The 16,960-nt window shown below is 47.0% G+C and overlaps 1 long non-coding RNA gene across 1 annotated transcript; it reads right to left on the bottom strand.

Moving 5' to 3' along the window:
- Positions 1-12,531: 12,531 nt before the first annotated feature.
- LOC308184871 lies at positions 12,532-16,553 on the bottom strand. Its single transcript, XR_013942979.1, has 2 exons — positions 14,830-16,553; positions 12,532-13,790 (listed from the first exon to the last, which is right to left on the bottom strand). It is a non-coding gene; the product is annotated as an uncharacterized lncRNA (long non-coding RNA).
- Positions 16,554-16,960: the final 407 nt, after the last annotated feature.

The following is a 16,960-nucleotide window of genomic DNA, read 5'->3' as shown; positions in this document are numbered from 1 at the left end:
AAGGTCACCAGAGCGGTGCAATTTGATAGACCTGGGGGATGACAAGGAAGAGGGCCGCGGACCGCTGCCGCAGAGCCCCTCCCTGCTGACCGCCTCGGCTCCTGCCTTGCCTACCCCTGATAATGCCTCCCTGGGGGCCCGAGCTTTCGACCCGCGGGAACGATGGGAGCTGGTGCGCCGGGAAGCGCTAAAGGACGGGGACCCGGTAGGAATAGCTTTCCCGGTGCAGGTGTGACCCAACAGTCCAAATGAATATAATGCCTTCCAATGGGACCTAATTAAAGAATTAAGAAAGACTGTGACTCCATATGGATTACACGCACCATTTACTCAGTCATTGTTAAAAAAATGTTATGACTGGTCAATTGTTGGTGCCATACGACTGCCCTCAGATAGCCACGATGATTTTAACGCCAACACAAAAATTACTGTGGGAGCAAAAATGGAAAGAAGGGTGTGAATTAGCTGCCCTAGGTGTGGTGGTTTTACTCCGGTGGGTGGCCGAGCTCCACTACAACCGCTCTCTCACTCCCCCTCCTCAAAGTGGAACAGGGAGAAAATATGATGAAAAGGGCTCAAGGGTTGAGATAAGGGCGAGGAGGTCACACAGTAATTATCGTGAGGGGCAAAACAGACTCAGCATAGGGACATAGTAAGATTTATTGCCTATTACTAACAAGCTAGAGAAGTAGAAAGTTCTAGAAGTGAAGCTCTGCTCCACCGGGACGCACACCCATTACGTAAGGCGGCTAATTTTTTATACTCCTATGCTAATACATATTTATTACTACTTCTAAAAGAGGCGAGGTTATTATAATTGTTTTCCCGAATCCAAAGTCCTCCTGTGAGAAACACTCCGTAGCCAATAACCTAGGCTCAGGCGAGGATCTCAGTGAAGTAGTAATTTATTCGCGATTGCAATGGCGGGCGTCCCACAAGCAGGAACCTACTGGTTTCAAAACACAGTTTATGTACTTTTTGATGACAGGACCCTCCCCTGTTTCCCCACTGGAGTGGGTAATCCAGGTTCACAATCTATCTGACGCTTCACAGGCAATGCATGGCCTTCAGTTGCCGGCCTGTTAAATTTCAAATTTCTTTTGACTTTTTTACTGTTTGAAGTGGTAATGTTTCATCACTTATCTGACTTGACTTAACACCGTGATTTTCACCTAATTGTTCTAAGGAGTCTGGTTGTCTGCATTTTACAAGGTCACCTGCTGAGCTTTCTTATCACTGTAAGCATATCTCAATACCACATTCCTTCCTTCTAAACAATGTAACACTGCAAAAACAACATTTCTATTCCCACAACTCCACCCTTTTCTCTTTTTATAATTTGTTGATTTTTGCAAAATTTTTCTCTAAGGTGTAATTTGGTAGATATCTTCCTCTTCTTCACCTTCTTTGCTTTCCATCTCCTCTAATATCATCACCTTATCTGAGTAAGGTGGTGGCTTCGTGGTCATTTGTTTCAATAGTGCAGTTTCAGTTAACCACTGTAGTAGTCCTTTTACACAGGGGATAATGCAACAACCAACGGCTGTCAAAACTCCTGCTACTACGATCAAGGATGTAAATATGCCTAATTTTTCTGCCAATTCACTGGCAAGGGTGGTAAACCCTTGCAGTGCTCAGTTACTGTGCCATCCGGGGCAGTATTGTCGGGTATAGAAGTGCAACAATGGTTGCTCAGTATCACACACACACACACCTCCTTTCTCCGCAAGCATCATATCTAATGCTATTCTGTTTTCCTAAGCCATTTTGCTGGTGGCATCTAGTTGTTCAGCGATTCCTCTTATCGCATCCCTTGTATAATTTATGAATCTCTGCTGATTATAATAAATATAAGTAATCCAATCCACATTCTTATTGATTGTTACCCACCAGAACGGTGACTCAAACCCTGCAGCAATTTGATTCCTGGCTTTATGTTCATCAGGAACTCCTGTAGGCACCCCTATAGAATCTATGTACGCTCTATCATCGAATGATACTCCTAAGCTTCTTTTACTTCTTCTGGGTATTTGTGATGTTTCTCTTTCAAATGCCAGGGTGAAGGGTATAGCTAATTGAACAAGTGCACAAGTGCCTCCCCAATTAGATGGCAGGGTGGACCGTAAGATCTTCCCTCCACAGTACCACCAGAGATCTGCCCTGGGGATCTCAAGTCTTGAGCAGTTTCCCATCAAGTCCTTGGTAGCATTCAAGGTCCTCATGCACAAGGCAAATTCTCCCAGATGCTGGGTAACACTCACACCCTGCCGTGAGAGGCAAGCTGTATGGTTACCTATAGCTGTAGAGAATGCAGGGGGAACCCTGATATGGCTATCACGCGAGGAAGGGAACAGCAAAGAGAGAGACTTACAGGCCTCATTTCCCCAGGCAGTCTTTTCTTGGTACAATGCAATCATACATCGCATTCCCTGGGAATCCTTGGTCCACCCCAATGGGCAGGGCACTATCTGGGCAATCGGTCGTCCCGAGGCACAAGCATAGCAATTGCTATGGTTGAGACTCTGGACAGTATATTTGACCCATTCTATCCAGGCATTCACATCCCCATACCCTGTTTCAATCTCAAATGTTTGAACTGCCGCATTTCAAAGAGGGCCTCCTGTTTTCTCTTTGAGTTTCTCCCTTTCTCTGATGGCAATAGAGGATCGTTTCCATACAGCTATTCTCAATCTGGCTGTTGGGCCTCTCCCAGTTATTTGTTCTCTCTGCTCAGTTGTCGTTGGGCATTTAAATCTCCGCAAGCTAACACCTCACAAGCATCAAACATGACAGATTGTGGTACATAACCCTCTGTCACATTCACCCATATTTTGACGGGGTATCCCATCTTACTATTATCTGGTCATGCCTTTTCCAATTTGCCATTGAGCTCCACCACAACCGCTCTCTCACTCCCCCTCCTCAAAGTGGAACAGGGAGAAAATATGATGAAAAGGGCTCAAGGGTTGAGATAAGGACGAGGAGGTCACACGGTAATTATCGTGAGGGGCAAAACAGACTCAGCATAGGGAGACAGTGAGATTTATTGCCTATTACTAACAACCTAGAGAAGTGAGAAACAAAGGAAAGAAACCAAAAACACCTTCCCCCCCATCCACCCTCTTCCACCTCTTCCCCCTGAGCGGTGCAGGGGAACGGGGGTGTAAGGAATGGTCCAGCAATTCGTGCCACTAAGGGATTTGAAGGGTTAACATTGAGGCCTGGGTTTAGGTGAGAAGAGAACAAAGGGATTTCTTCAGAGAAAAACTGCTGACTCTGCATGGACGTGCAGTAACTTCTGACAGCCGGCCAAGAGACCACTAGATAAGGAGGAAGAATATGAGCCTCCCTGTCCGAGCGGCCCCTGAGAGACTAACAGAGACTGATAAGCAGGTGCACCTGGGAGGACTTCGGATTCGGGAAACCAATTATAATAACCCTGCCTCTTCTAGAAGTAGTAATGAATATGTATTGGCCTAGGAGCATAAAAACCAGCCTCCTTATGTAACAGGTGTGCGTCCCGGTGGAGCAGAGACTCCCGGCACACCCAGCGCTGTTTGCTTGCCTCTATTCGTTTAATAAATTGTAAACTTTGATTGTAATCCTATTTGGGACTCAGTCATTTATAACAATTGGGGGCTCGTACGGGATGGTCTTGGTTCCTGAATTCTGACTTGATCTAGGAGGGGCGCCCCCACCATTTGGTGGCTCCTGTTCGAGTCGGGTCGGGGCTAATGCCATCTTGAACCTGAATAAGGGCAAGCAACGATTTAGATTTTTTTATGAGCTCCCTTTCCCGGCTGCAGCACTATATTTTGCCCGTAATTCTGCGCGCGAAGATCCGAACGAAGACGACGGAGTCGTAAGTATTTAAGGCGTATACCGTTCGGTTGGGTGGGATTCCGTTGCCTGTGTGTGTGTGAGTGTGTGACTGAGACGGAACGTAGTTCCGAAGCGATTGTGGAGGTCTTCTAACCGCGGTTCCAATCTCCCGCGAGGGACTTGGCCGGTGAAGGACCGAAGCGATTCCTATAGGATTCGTGGGTGGGTGATAGGTCCTGAATCCCCTGCAAGACACTCTCACTAAGGCAACCAAGGGCTGTAGGAATTGCCACAGTAAAATTCCTAGATGGGTCAGACAAAGTCGAAGACCCGGGACCAGAGAAAAGGGAGCAAATTACCAGACATACCACCAGAAAGTCCATTAGGGATAATGATCAGAAATTGGAACGATAGGGGCCCCGGAAAAGGAAAAAGTAAATTAAAAATGATTCAGTATTGTATGATAGAATGGCCGAAGGAGCCTTTAAGACCACATGTCTTTTGGCCTATTTTCGGATCTTTTGAAGACTGGGTTTGCCAGGCTTTAAATCTACATGTTAATTCAAAGGAACCTTTTAGCCAGGAGGAAAGTGATTATGCAGAATTATGAATCAGGACTTCACGTCCTTTTCCAGCCTCAGTATTTACACTAAAAACAGAGGAGGAGTTTGAAGAAGGAGAAGAAAAACGGGAAAAAGAAAAAGATGATAAATGGGAGCCATTAGATAATTTACCACCTCTATATTCTAACAATCCACCTCCGGCAGTGGCCCCACCTCCGGCAGCTGTGGTATCTCCACCGCCGACAGCACCGGAATTAGACCGACCTCCGGCTGCATGTACAAGAAGTAGGACTGCCACATCTGAGGGAGCTTCTCTGTATCCCTTAAGAGAGGTACCCCTCGGAGGCAATCAGGGAGGCATTGGGTTTGTGGCAGTCCCCTTAAATACCACAGATGTAAGGAATTTCAAGAAAGAAATGGGGGCCTTATTAGATGACCCCCTCGGAGTAGCTGAAAAACTGGACCAATTCCTAGGTCCCAATACTTATACCTGGGAAGAAATACAGTCCATTTTAGGGATCTTATTTACTGTCGAGGAAAAAGGAATGATTAGGCAAGCTGGAATGAGAATGTGGGAGAGACAGAATCAGGCAGGACCCCCGGGAGACCAAAAATGGCCAAACGTGGATCCCCACTGGGATCATGAACAACCCCAAGGAAGACAGAATATGAGGGATTTGAGAACATTAATCATACAGGGAATAAGGGAAGCGGTTCCCCCCGAGGGCAAAACATTATTTATTTATATTTATATTATTATACTTTATTGGGTCGTATATCTCCCAAACATACGTGGTATAGTGTAATAGATCTGAAAGATGCATTTTGGGCCTGCTGTGAGAAACACTCTGTAGCCAATAACTTAGGCTCAGGCGTGGATCTCAGTGAAGTAGTAATTTATTCGCGATTGCAATGGCGGGCACCCCACAAGCAGGAGAGCGCACCCACTAGTTCCAAAACACAGTTTATATACTTTTTGATGACAGGACCCTCCCCTGTTTCCCCACTGGAGTGGGTAATCCAGGTTCACAATCTATCTGATGCTTCACAGACAATGCCTGGCCTTCAGTTGCCGGCCTGTTTTTGAGATGGTAATGTTTTCTCCCCTTATCTGGCTTGACTTAACATAGTGATTTTAACCTGATTGCTCTAAGGAGTCTGGTTGTCTGCATTTTAGGAGGTCACCTGCTGAGCTTTCTTATCACTGTAAGCATATCTCAATACCACATTCCTTCCTTCTATACAATGTAACACTGCAAAAACAACATTTCTATTCCCACACTGCCCTCTGGATGAGAGATCCAGAGATTATTTTGCCTTCGAGTGGGAGGACCCCAAAACGGGACGAAAACAACAATTAAGATGGACTGTGCTACCACAGGGGTTTACAGAGACACCAAATCTATTTGGACAAACTTTAGAAAAGATTTTACAAGATTTCACGTTACCTAGGGAGGGTCAAATTATTGCAATATGTGGACGATCTATTAGTAGCGGGAGAAACTGAAGAGGGAACCTGAGAAGCTACAAGGCAAATTCTCCCAGATGCCGGGTAGCACTCACACCCTGCCGTGAGAGGCAAGCTGTATGGTTACCTATAGCTGTAGAGAATGCAGGGGGAGCCCTGATATTGCTATCACGCAAGGAAGGGAATAGCAAAGACAGAGACTTACAGGCCTCATTTCCCCAGGCAGTCTTTTCTTGTGTGAGAAACACTCCGTAGCCAATAACTTAGGCTCAGGCGAGGATCTCAGTGAAGTAGTAATTTATTCGCGATTGCAATGGCGGGCGTCCCACAAGCAGGAACCTACTGGTTCCAAAACACAGTTTATGTACTTTTTGATGACAGGACCCTCCCCTGTTTCCCCACTGGAGTGGGTAATCCAGGTTCACAATCTATCTGATGCTTCACAGGCAATGCCTGGCCTTCAGTTGCCGGCCTGTTTTTGAGGTGGTAATGTTTTCTCCCCTTATCTGGCTTGACTTAACATAGTGATTTTCACCTGATCGCTCTAAGGAGTCTGGTTGTCTGCATTTTAGGAGGTCACCTGCTGAGCTTTCTTATCACTGTAAGCATATCTCAATACCACATTCCTTCCTTCTAAACAATGTAACACTGCAAAAACAACATTTCTATTCCCACACTAAGGGATTTGAAGGGTTAACATTGAGGCCTGGGTTTAGGTGAGAAGAGAACAAAGGGATTTCTTCAGAGAAAAACTGCTGACTCTGCACGGACATGCAGTAGCTTCTGACATCCAGCCAAGAGACCACTAGATAAGGAGGAAGAATATGAGCCTCCCTGTCCGAGCGGCCCCCGAGAGACTAACAGAGACTGATAAGCAGGCGCACCTGGGAGGACTTTGGATTCGGGAAACCAATTATAATAACCCTGCCTCTTCTAGAAGTAGTAATGAATATGTATTAGCCTAGGAGCATAAAAACCAGCCGCCTTACGTAACAGGTGTGCGTCCTGGTGGAGCAGAGACTCCCGGCACACCCAGCGCTGTTTGCTTGCCTCTATTCATTTAATAAATTGTAAACTTTGATTGTAATCCTATTTGGGACTCAGTCATTTATAACAGGGGTTATGGTCAGTCTACAGCGCTTCTTTTCCGCCGCTCCTTCTCGGTCACTCTTGTCCCCTGTGCTGTGGGGTCCCTCCCACGGGATGCAGTCCTTGCTGAACTGATCCGGCGCGGGCTGCCCACAGGCAGCAGCTCTTCAAGAACTGCTCCAGATATGGGTCCGTACCACGGGGTCCATCCCTCAGGAGCAAACTGCTCCAACCTGGATCCCCCACGGGCAGCAGCTCCTGCCAGGTTACCTGCTCCTGCGTGGTCTCCTCTCCACAGGAACAGGTCTGGCCCGGAATCTGCTCTGGCAGGGGTCTTCCACAGGCCCCAGTCTCCGTCGGTGCAGGTCCACCTGCTCCACCGTGGTCTCCTCCACGGGCTGCAGCGTGGAACCCTGCTCCACTGTGGTACTCCATGGACTGCAGGGGGACAGCCTGCTTCACCATGGTCCTCACCACAGGCCGCAGGGGACTTCTGCTCCGGCGCCTGGAGCACCTCTCCCCCTCCTTCTTCACTGACCTTGGCACCTGCAAGGCTGTTCCTCACTCCTCTCACTCTCTCAGCTGGTGTGTGTGGTGCAGCGTGCTTTTCCCCTGTCTTAAATATGCTCTTAGAGATGCGCAAAACAACATCGCTTATTGGCTCAGCTCTGGTCAGCAGTGGGACCCTTACCAAACATGGGGCAGCTTCTAGATTCTTTTCACAGAAGCCACCCCTATGGCCCCCTTTCTACCGAAACCTTGCCACGTAAACCCGCTACACTGGGTAACATAGAACGGCAGCCTGGCGACCCCTTCCGGGGAGTCGGGATCCCACAGTTGATGGGGTCTGAGCCGTTATTTGATCCGAGATTGCAGGCTAGGCTCGACGATGCCATCTTGCGACAGTCCGCGTCTCTGGCCCTCCAGGCTATGCTGAAGTTGCCTGAAGTTGGAAAAGCCGAGCCATCATTTACCAGCATTAGGCAACAGAGCCTTATATGCAATTCATTGATAGATTGCGAGACGCTTTGGACAAACAAATTGACAACCGCGAGGCCAAAGAGGCCCTTATACTAAAACTGGCAGTGGAAAATGCAAACACAGACTGTAAGAAAATACTCCAAGCCCTGCCTGCTAATACTACACTGGTACAAATGATAGAGGCATGCAATCGAGTCGGATCCATAGAACATCACGCTGCCGCCTTGGCCGGAGCTTTTGCTGCTGCGCTTAAAACTGGGGGTAAACAGTGTTTTCGCTATCGAGCCACAGGACATTTTGCCACCGAATGCCCACAGCGAGGAGCGGGGGGGGAACGCGGTAACTCTGCCCCTCCCACTGTTTGCCCACGGTGCGGCACGGGATGGCACTGGGCTAGCCAGTGCCGTTCGACGCATGATGCAGGGGGACGACCTTTACAACCGCGGCAGGGAAACGGGAAGCAGAGCGCAGGGCGGGGCCGCGCGATGACACAAGTGCCCCGGCCCTCCTTCGTGGGCGGGCCGTCCTCGCGGAAGTCACCGCCCTGGGCGATGATGACTACCGGGCTGCGACTGCAGCCGCCCACTGCTCCAGCGATCCCGCCTACTACGTCACCGTGGATTCCCTCACAGCCAGAACCCGAGGAAGCGCCGGATTGGATGTCTCCACAGTAACGAGCTGCACCCTTTGGGACACTCGGGTCCGCAGAATACCTCTAAACGTAAAGGGACCAATAGGGAAGGGATGCAGCGCCCTCTTGCTAGGACGGTTTAGCACCACACTAACGGGTCTTTTTGTACTGCCTGGAGTAATCGATGCTGATTATGAAGGAATAATACAAGCAATGGCATGGACTCCTTCTCCTCCAATGCTCATTCCCAAGGGGACTACAATTGCACAGTTAATACTGTTTAAAGCCATAGTTCCACAAGCAGAGACATGCGACCGACACAGCGCGGAGTTTGGATCGACGGGACGCCCATCAGTTTTTTGGGCCTCGGCCATCACCATCAAGAGACCTACACTGACCCTAACACTTCATCACCCAAAGGCTGTCCTCTTGAGCGCACAAAAAACCGTATTAATGGATACCGGGGCAGATGTCACGGTAATTGCTCTTCACGACTGGCCCAAAAGTTGGCCTTTAGATTCCACCACAAAAGGCCTTGTGGGAGTCGGTGGTGTCTCTGATACTTTTCAGAGCCGGTATATGCTTACCATTAAGACTCATGAAGGCTCGCTGTATAACGTCTGGCCGTATGCTGCCCTCATACTTGTCAGTCTCCTGGGAAGGGATGTGATGGAACAGGGCGAGTTCACCCTGAGCTTTCCGGAAAATTTTCGATAGCGGCCATTGACAAATGATCACGCGTGAGACTCACCTGGAGGACTAATAATCCTGTGTGGGTGACTCAATGGCCGCTCCCTGTGGAAAAGGTCTCTGCTCTCCAAGAACTTGTCCAAGAACAGTTACAATTGGGACACATTACCCCCATGTTGTGGTTTAACCCGGCTGGCAGCTAAACACCACACAGCCGTTCGCTCACCCTCCCCCCTCCCTCTCTGGGATGGGGGAGAGAAAAGGGAAAGTGAAGCCGGTGAGTTGAGATAAAGACAGTTTATTAAGACAGGAATATAATAATAACAATAATAATAGTGATAATGATAATAGTATTAATAATAATAATGTGTAAGAAACAAGTGATGCACAATGCAATTGCTCACCACCCGCTGACCGATGCCCAGCCTATCCCCGAGAAGCCGCCCCCCACCCCGGCCAGCCACCCCTATATATTGTTTAGCATGACGTCAGATGGTATGGAATACCCCTTTGGCCACTTTGGGTCAGCTGTCCTGGGTCTGTCCCCTCCCAGCTCCTGCTGCACCCCCAGCCTGCTCGCTGTCAGGACAGAGCGAGAAGCTGAAAAGTCCTTGGCCTGGTGTAAGCACTGCTCTGCAACAATTAAAACATCAGCATGTTATCAGCGCTCTTCTCATCCTAATCCAAAACATAGCACCCTACCAGCTACTATGAGGAAAATTAACTCTGTCCTAACTGGAACCAGGACACCCCACAACCAGTCCCTGGAATTCACCCGTGTTTCTTATTAAAAGGAAAAGCGGGAAATGGTGATTACTTCACGATTTATATCAAATAAACAATGCAATGGAGGATATGGGAGCTCCCCAGCCCGGCTTACCTTCTCCTGCTATGATCCCTCGCAATTGGAATATCTTGATTATCGATTTAAAGGACTGCTTCTTTACTATTCCGCTTCACCCTGCTGATGCTCCTCGATTCGCGTTCTCTGTCCCAAAAATCAATAAGACCGAACCAATGGATAGGTATCATTGGACTGTGCTGCCTCAAGGGATGAAAAACTCCCCAACAATTTGCCAAACATACATAGCAGAAGCGCTACGCCCCATACGCAAACAATTCCCGCACGTATACATCTATCATTATATGGACGACATATTGCTCTCCAGTCCGACAGGCAACTTAACGCAAGAAGTACTGCCTGTTCTATGGCAGGAGTTCCAGACATGGGGATTACAAATCGCACTGGAGAAAATTCAAATGGAGGTGCCTTGGAAATATTTAGGCTGGAAGATACTGCAGCAAAGTATTCAACCCTAAAACGTAGCCATTACAAGGGAAATTCGCACGCTCAATGATGTCCAGAAGCTTATAGGCAATATAAATTGTATAAGGACGCAATGCGGAATTGGCAACCATACACTAGCACCCCTGTTCGAGTTGTTAAAAGGGGACACTAATATTAATGCTCCCCGCCGGCTGACTAATGAAGTCAGGGTGGCACTAAACTGTATAGAGGAGAAGATCTTTGCCCAACAATGCCAGCGGCGAGCAGAAAGTTTACCCATTCAGCTCTACATATGCAACCAGAATCCACAACCTTTAGCTATTATTGCGCAATGGGACTCCAACGCAACAGACCCGTTGCTGCTATTAGAATGGGTGTTTCTACCCGACCATCCAACAAAGACACTTGCCACCCGCATTGAAATGTTTTCGGATTTGATTAGGAAGGGAAGAGAACGAATTATAGAAATGGCCGGAGAAGAGCCAAAATCCATTATCATTCCGATAGTTAAAGACTATCTTGATTGGTGCCTCCAGAATAGCTTAGAGCTACAATCAGCCCTTTCGGGTTTCAATGGTCAACTTGATATACATCTCTCGTCTCATAAAATGCTTACCTTTTATAATAATGTACACGCTGAGGACGAGCCACTATATCGATGGCACCCAGTCCAAGGACAAACAGTATTTACAGACGGGTCAGGGAGAACGGGAAAAGCTGTAGTCACGTGGGAACAAGGAGGCCACTGGCAACATGTGATAGAAACAATACAGGGCTCCCCTCAGATAGTAGAATTACATGCGGTAGTAATGGCGTTCAAGCAATGGGACCAGGCTCCACTAAATATTGTGTCTGATTCACATTATGCAGTAGGAGTAGCACAACGAATTGAAAGATCTCAGATCAAACACATCCAGAACGAAGCACTATTCTTAAAATTTAAAGAGTTATTATTTCTTGTAGAGCACCATACCCACCCTTATTGCATGATCCACATTAGAAATCATACGACACTCCCGGGATTCTTTGCAGAAGGAAATGCCCAGGCCGAATAATTGATTAACATTGCATTGCAAGTCCCAGTGCCAAATACATTGTCCCAGGCTCATTTATCACATCAATTCTTCTACCAGGCTGCAAAGGCATTGTCCAAACAGTTTGCCATCCCCATAGGAGATGCTAAGCTCATAGTACAGACCTGCCCAGATTGTCAGCAACGACCAGGCCCACTGACTACAGTTAATCCTAGGGGCCTCTCTTCTCTTCAGCTTTGGCAAACTGACGTTACTCACGTTCCCGAGTTCGGGAGGCTAAAATACATTCACGTGTCCATAGATTCTTTTTCGCACGCGCTCTGGGCCTCTGCGATGACGGGCGAAACAAGCCGTCACGTACAGGTGCATTTCCGTGCGGCCTTTGCCGCCTTTGAAATCCCTAAAGAAATAAAAACTGATAATGGCCTGGCTTATGCAAGCCGCTCTATGCGGGTTTTTTTCCATAGCTGGGGTATCACTCACAAGACAGGCATCCCACACTCATCCACAGGACAAGCAATAGTAGAATGTGTTCACCGCACATTAAAGGACTTATTGGCAAAACGGTAAAAGGGGGAGACACAGGAGACCCCGCAGAATAGATTAAACAAAGTGGTGTATGTCATGAATCATTTGACACTACCTTTTCAATACGAAGAAATACCACCTATAATTAAGCATTTTAAATCAATGGAATCTGGACTAACGTCCGTTCCAACAGGAAAAGCGATGGTTATGATGAGAAATCTGGATACTGGGGGGTGGGAAGGACTATATCCCTTAATAACCTGGGGGCGAGGGTACGCTTGTGTTTCCACAGGGCAAGGACCACGATGGGTGCCGGCTCGTGGCGTGCAACCATGGTTGGGACCATCATCCTCGTCCGCCTCTGCACCTTTGGCGCCTCCTGGGTCTCAGTCCAGCCCAGACTGTGAGTGACCCATTCGGTGATAATCTGGAGCTGATTAATACAGCAGTGCACTAAATGTTAGATGGGAGGAGGTTCCTGGCTCTGGTGGAGCCAATGAAACGACCCGTCTACAACACGTCTGGTGGGGAACCCGGCGGATGACAAAGACTGGACTGTCTACTTATCTCAAGCGCCCCTAGAGCCACAGGAATTAGATATCCTGGGATGTGTAACAGCAACAGCATGTGTAAGGTTTAATTGCTTGGAAAAAAAAAAAAAAAAAAAAAAAAAGGTCAACACCACACTTGCTCCTTATTGCAATGCATCTCTTTGCTGTCATTATACAAATTATAATAGCATCCTTCCTTGCGCCAGGAGCCGCTCTGCTCGGCTGTGGGATCGACTGTGGAACGGACGCCCCTAGGTGCACCCCGAGCATTTTTCCTCGGAGGGGTCTCCACTCTCAGCCGCTCACCGCGGGAGTAGACAAGGACCTCCTGAAGCCGCGGACAAATTATTTTAAGTGATATTTTCTTGTGGTATGAATGAGAAGTGCAAGAGGCCTCTTCGCGTGATTGTGTGATTGTGCTGTGTGAGTGAGAAGCAGCATCGCTGCAAAGCAACATCCCTAGCGCTTAGTGGCTTGTTGACTGATGTAGATTCTAGTAGGCACGCTACTTTACAATCGTAATTCTGCATGTGATTTTCACCCTGTTGCTTATTGTACCTTGCTTATTGCATTGTGTGCGGTGATTGATAGAAAAATCTGTAGAAAGCGTTTGGTTGATTGAAAATAAAAAAGGGGGAATTGTGGGAGAAGAATTCGCAGGGAGCTTTGTGCTGTTTTGTGGGAAAGGAATTCGCAGGTGGCTTCGCGCTGTTTCACACGTCCCTGAGTTAGAGATTATGAAGAAAACAGCGGTAGAACCAAAAACTTGAGCAAGGACGAGATAAAGTAAATTGGCTACAGTGTTAAAGATGAGTTTTGGGCAGTAGCCAACTGCTGGCTGGCTCAAGGCGCGTGTCTGAGGGTCTCTAACCAATTGTAAGACAGATTCGGGCGCGTGGACAGCGTGTGGGGCTACGGGGAAAGTATATGTAGTGGTGAAAAATGGCAATAAAGGTCCTGCTGTTGAAGAGCCATCAGGAGTCCGTGTCATGCGTGCCTTCAAGTCCAAACTAGTGCAAGTAAATAGAAAATTGGAAAAGAAATCTTCCATTCAAGCCACTTCAGGTGAACTGGAGTTTGTTGGGTTCTGGCATCTCAAGAGTCAGCATGTCAATTTGCTTTGAGAACTCTGCCTCCAAGGCATTCTAGGAGAAGAAAAAAACAAAACAACAAAACAAGGACTCAGTGATCACACAGTAGTGTTTTTATCAGAAGAATATATGAAAACATCTGCAGCGATCAAACCTCAGGATATTATTAGCACTGATTAACCCAAGCATTGAACTGGAAGTTCTCACTGCTGCAAGTGTCAGTAGCGTCAGTAGTCACTACAGAGGAAACTCCAAAGGAACAGCCAAACATGCTCTGTGGCCTTTGTACTGTGCCCCAATGGGACATTAGACACCTTGGAGCTGAACTGGTGCACTCCAGAGCGTACACACCTGACAAAAGCCTTACAGGCTGGTAAGGTGAGCTTGTGTTTCTGGAACAAAAAAGTGGCTCACCAACCTGACTGGTCCTATCTGAAAACATACAGAATACTCTCAAATAAATGTTTTCTGATCACAGTTTTAAGGCTTATCACTGAATACCTTGTGCTGTATCTATGAACAAGCAGACAGTAACCCAAAGAAATAAAAGACAGCTTTTATGCTCAGACGTGGCCCAGCTCACTCTGGAAAGCTACAGACTTCCCAAACATCTTTAGATGACGTTTTTCCCAACAATGACTGCAGGTTACACAAGCAAGTATGAAATGGGCAGTGTTTTATAGGGAAAGGTCCCTGTTGCAGTCCACAAAGCAGCTGTTCAATAACACATGGGCCCTACTACCCTTTGAGAAGTCAGGCACAGTAAGTAATGAAGGTCGTGAGACCAAGAAGCTGTAGCACAGTTGAGCGAATAAACATTCTGACATGTGAAGCAGAAAATACAGAGGCATACAGATACCTAATCCTCACTGATACCATTATGCTCAACTGCCTTTGTCGCTTTATATATTGTTCCTCCAATAGTTCCTCCTACCAACATGCACTGCTTCTGCCATACCAGAGCAAAAATTTCCCTCTAGAGATCATTAAGACTATGATCTGAAGTAGATAAATCCACAAGCAATTAATGCATATAGCTTGTTTTGGAATGACAGCACCCATTTAAGTCTTTGTGAAAGATAAAAACTCTTACCAGTTCTCATTTTACTTCTTCAGTATTCACTCGTGCAAGGGAAGGATTCTAATGAGAGAAAATGGCATAAAGAAATCAGTATTTCAACTTGAATCGCAGAGTTCCTGCATCATTGTAAGACTCTAATCATGCACCCTAGGGGATTTCAGGGATGATGAAATCAGTTTTGTGTACACCCTTCACATGCTATAGATACTGACATTAAATGAAGGGATGAAAGACATGGACTCCTGATGGCTCTTGAACAGGAGACCTTTATTGCCATTTTTCATTGCTACATATACTTTCCCCATAGCCCCACGCGCTGTCCACGTGCCCGAATCTGTCTTACAATTGGTTAGAGACCCTCAGACACGTGCCTCGAGCCAGCCAGCAATTGGCCACTGCCCAAAGCTCATCTTTAACACTGTAGCCAATTTACTTTATCTCGACCTTGCTCAAGTTTTTGGTTCTACCTCTTGTTTCCTCATTATCTCTAATTCAGGGACATGTGAAACAGCGCGAAGCCACCTGCGAATTCCTTTCCCACAATTCCCCCTTTTTTATTTTCAACCAACCAAATGCTTTCTATAGATTTTTCCATCAATCATCGCAAACATTGCAATAAGCATGGTACTAAGCAACAGGGTGAAAATCACATGCAGAATTACGATTGTAAAGTAGCGTGCCTACTAGAATCTACATCAGTCAACAAGCCACTAAGCGCTAGGGATGTTGCTTTGCAGCGATGCTGCTTCTCACTCACACAGCACAATCACACAATCACGCGAAGAGGCCTCTTGCACTTCTCATTCATACCACAAGAAAATATCACTTAAAATAATTTGTCCGCGGCTTCAGGAGGTCCTTGTCTACTCCCGCGGTGAGCGGCTGAGAGTGGAGACCCCTCCGAGGAAAATGCTCGGGGTGCACCTAGGGGCATCCGTTCCACAGTCGATCCCGCAGCCGAGCAGCAATATGTCGTCCATATAATGATAGATGTATACGTGCGGGAATTGTTTGCGTACGGGGCATAGTGCTCCTGCTATGTATGTCTGGCAAATTGTTGGGGAGTTTTTCATCCCTTGAGGCAGCACAGTCCAATGATACCTATCCATTGGTTCGGTCTTATTGATTTTTGGGACAGAGAACGCGAATCGAGGAGCATCAGCAGGGTGAAGCGGAATAGTAAAGAAGCAGTCCTTTAAATCGATAATCAAGATATCCCAATTGCGAGGGATCATAGCAGGAGAAGGTAAGCTGGGCTGGGGAGCTCCCATGTCCTCCATTGCATTGCTTATTTGATGTAAATCGTGAAGTAATCGCCATTTCCCGCTTTTCTTTTTAATAAGAAACACGGGTGAATTCCAGGGACTGGTTGTGGGGTGATAATACTATTATCATTATCACTATTATTACATAATTACATAATACTATTATCATTATCACTATTATTATTATTGTTATTATTATATTCCTGTCTTAATAAACTGTCTTTATCTCAACTCACCGGCTTCACTTTCCTGTTTCTCTCCCCCATCCCAGAGAGGGAGGGGGGAGGGTGAGCGAACGGCTGTGTGGTGTTTAGCTGCCAGCCGGGTTAAACCACAACAGTCCTTTTGGCGCCCAGCATGGGGCTCGAAGGGTTGAGATATCGACAGATTTGACCAGAGTGTGTTAAACTAAAATTGGTATAAGTATTGGACCTGCTTAATAGTTGCTAGTCACGATGTTGATTGCCTTAATCTCCAGTCTGCTGTACCTGTATTACAAATTTCCAAATTTTATAGCACGATACTTTCTGTATGTGCTCCCTGTCGCACTGTTTGTCCTTTGCGGGCCCTGGTTTAAGATTGTTATGGTACTGTGCGGTGTAACAATGGCTTATGAAATGCTGAGATTTCTGGTCATGACTCTAACCTGGTATTTGTACTCAGCACTGACGTCGACTCTATACTTTGGAAACCATATCTCGGAAACTATTAGCAATTACACCTATTGCCTTTTTTCTTTAGGGAGCCAATCTGTGGAGGGGACAGGGGAAGACATGTTTCCCTACCTGTTCACTCTCCCTTTCTCCTTCAGCACCCTCTTCTCCTCCAGGCTAGTCACGATAGCTCTTCAAGATTTTGGATATCCTTGGGATACTCAG

This window comes from Anser brachyrhynchus (assembly GCF_964034855.1).
Source record: "Anser brachyrhynchus genome assembly, chromosome: W".
Lineage (NCBI taxonomy): Eukaryota > Metazoa > Chordata > Aves > Anseriformes > Anatidae > Anser > Anser brachyrhynchus.
This window is presented reverse-complemented; position numbering and strand designations above follow the sequence as displayed.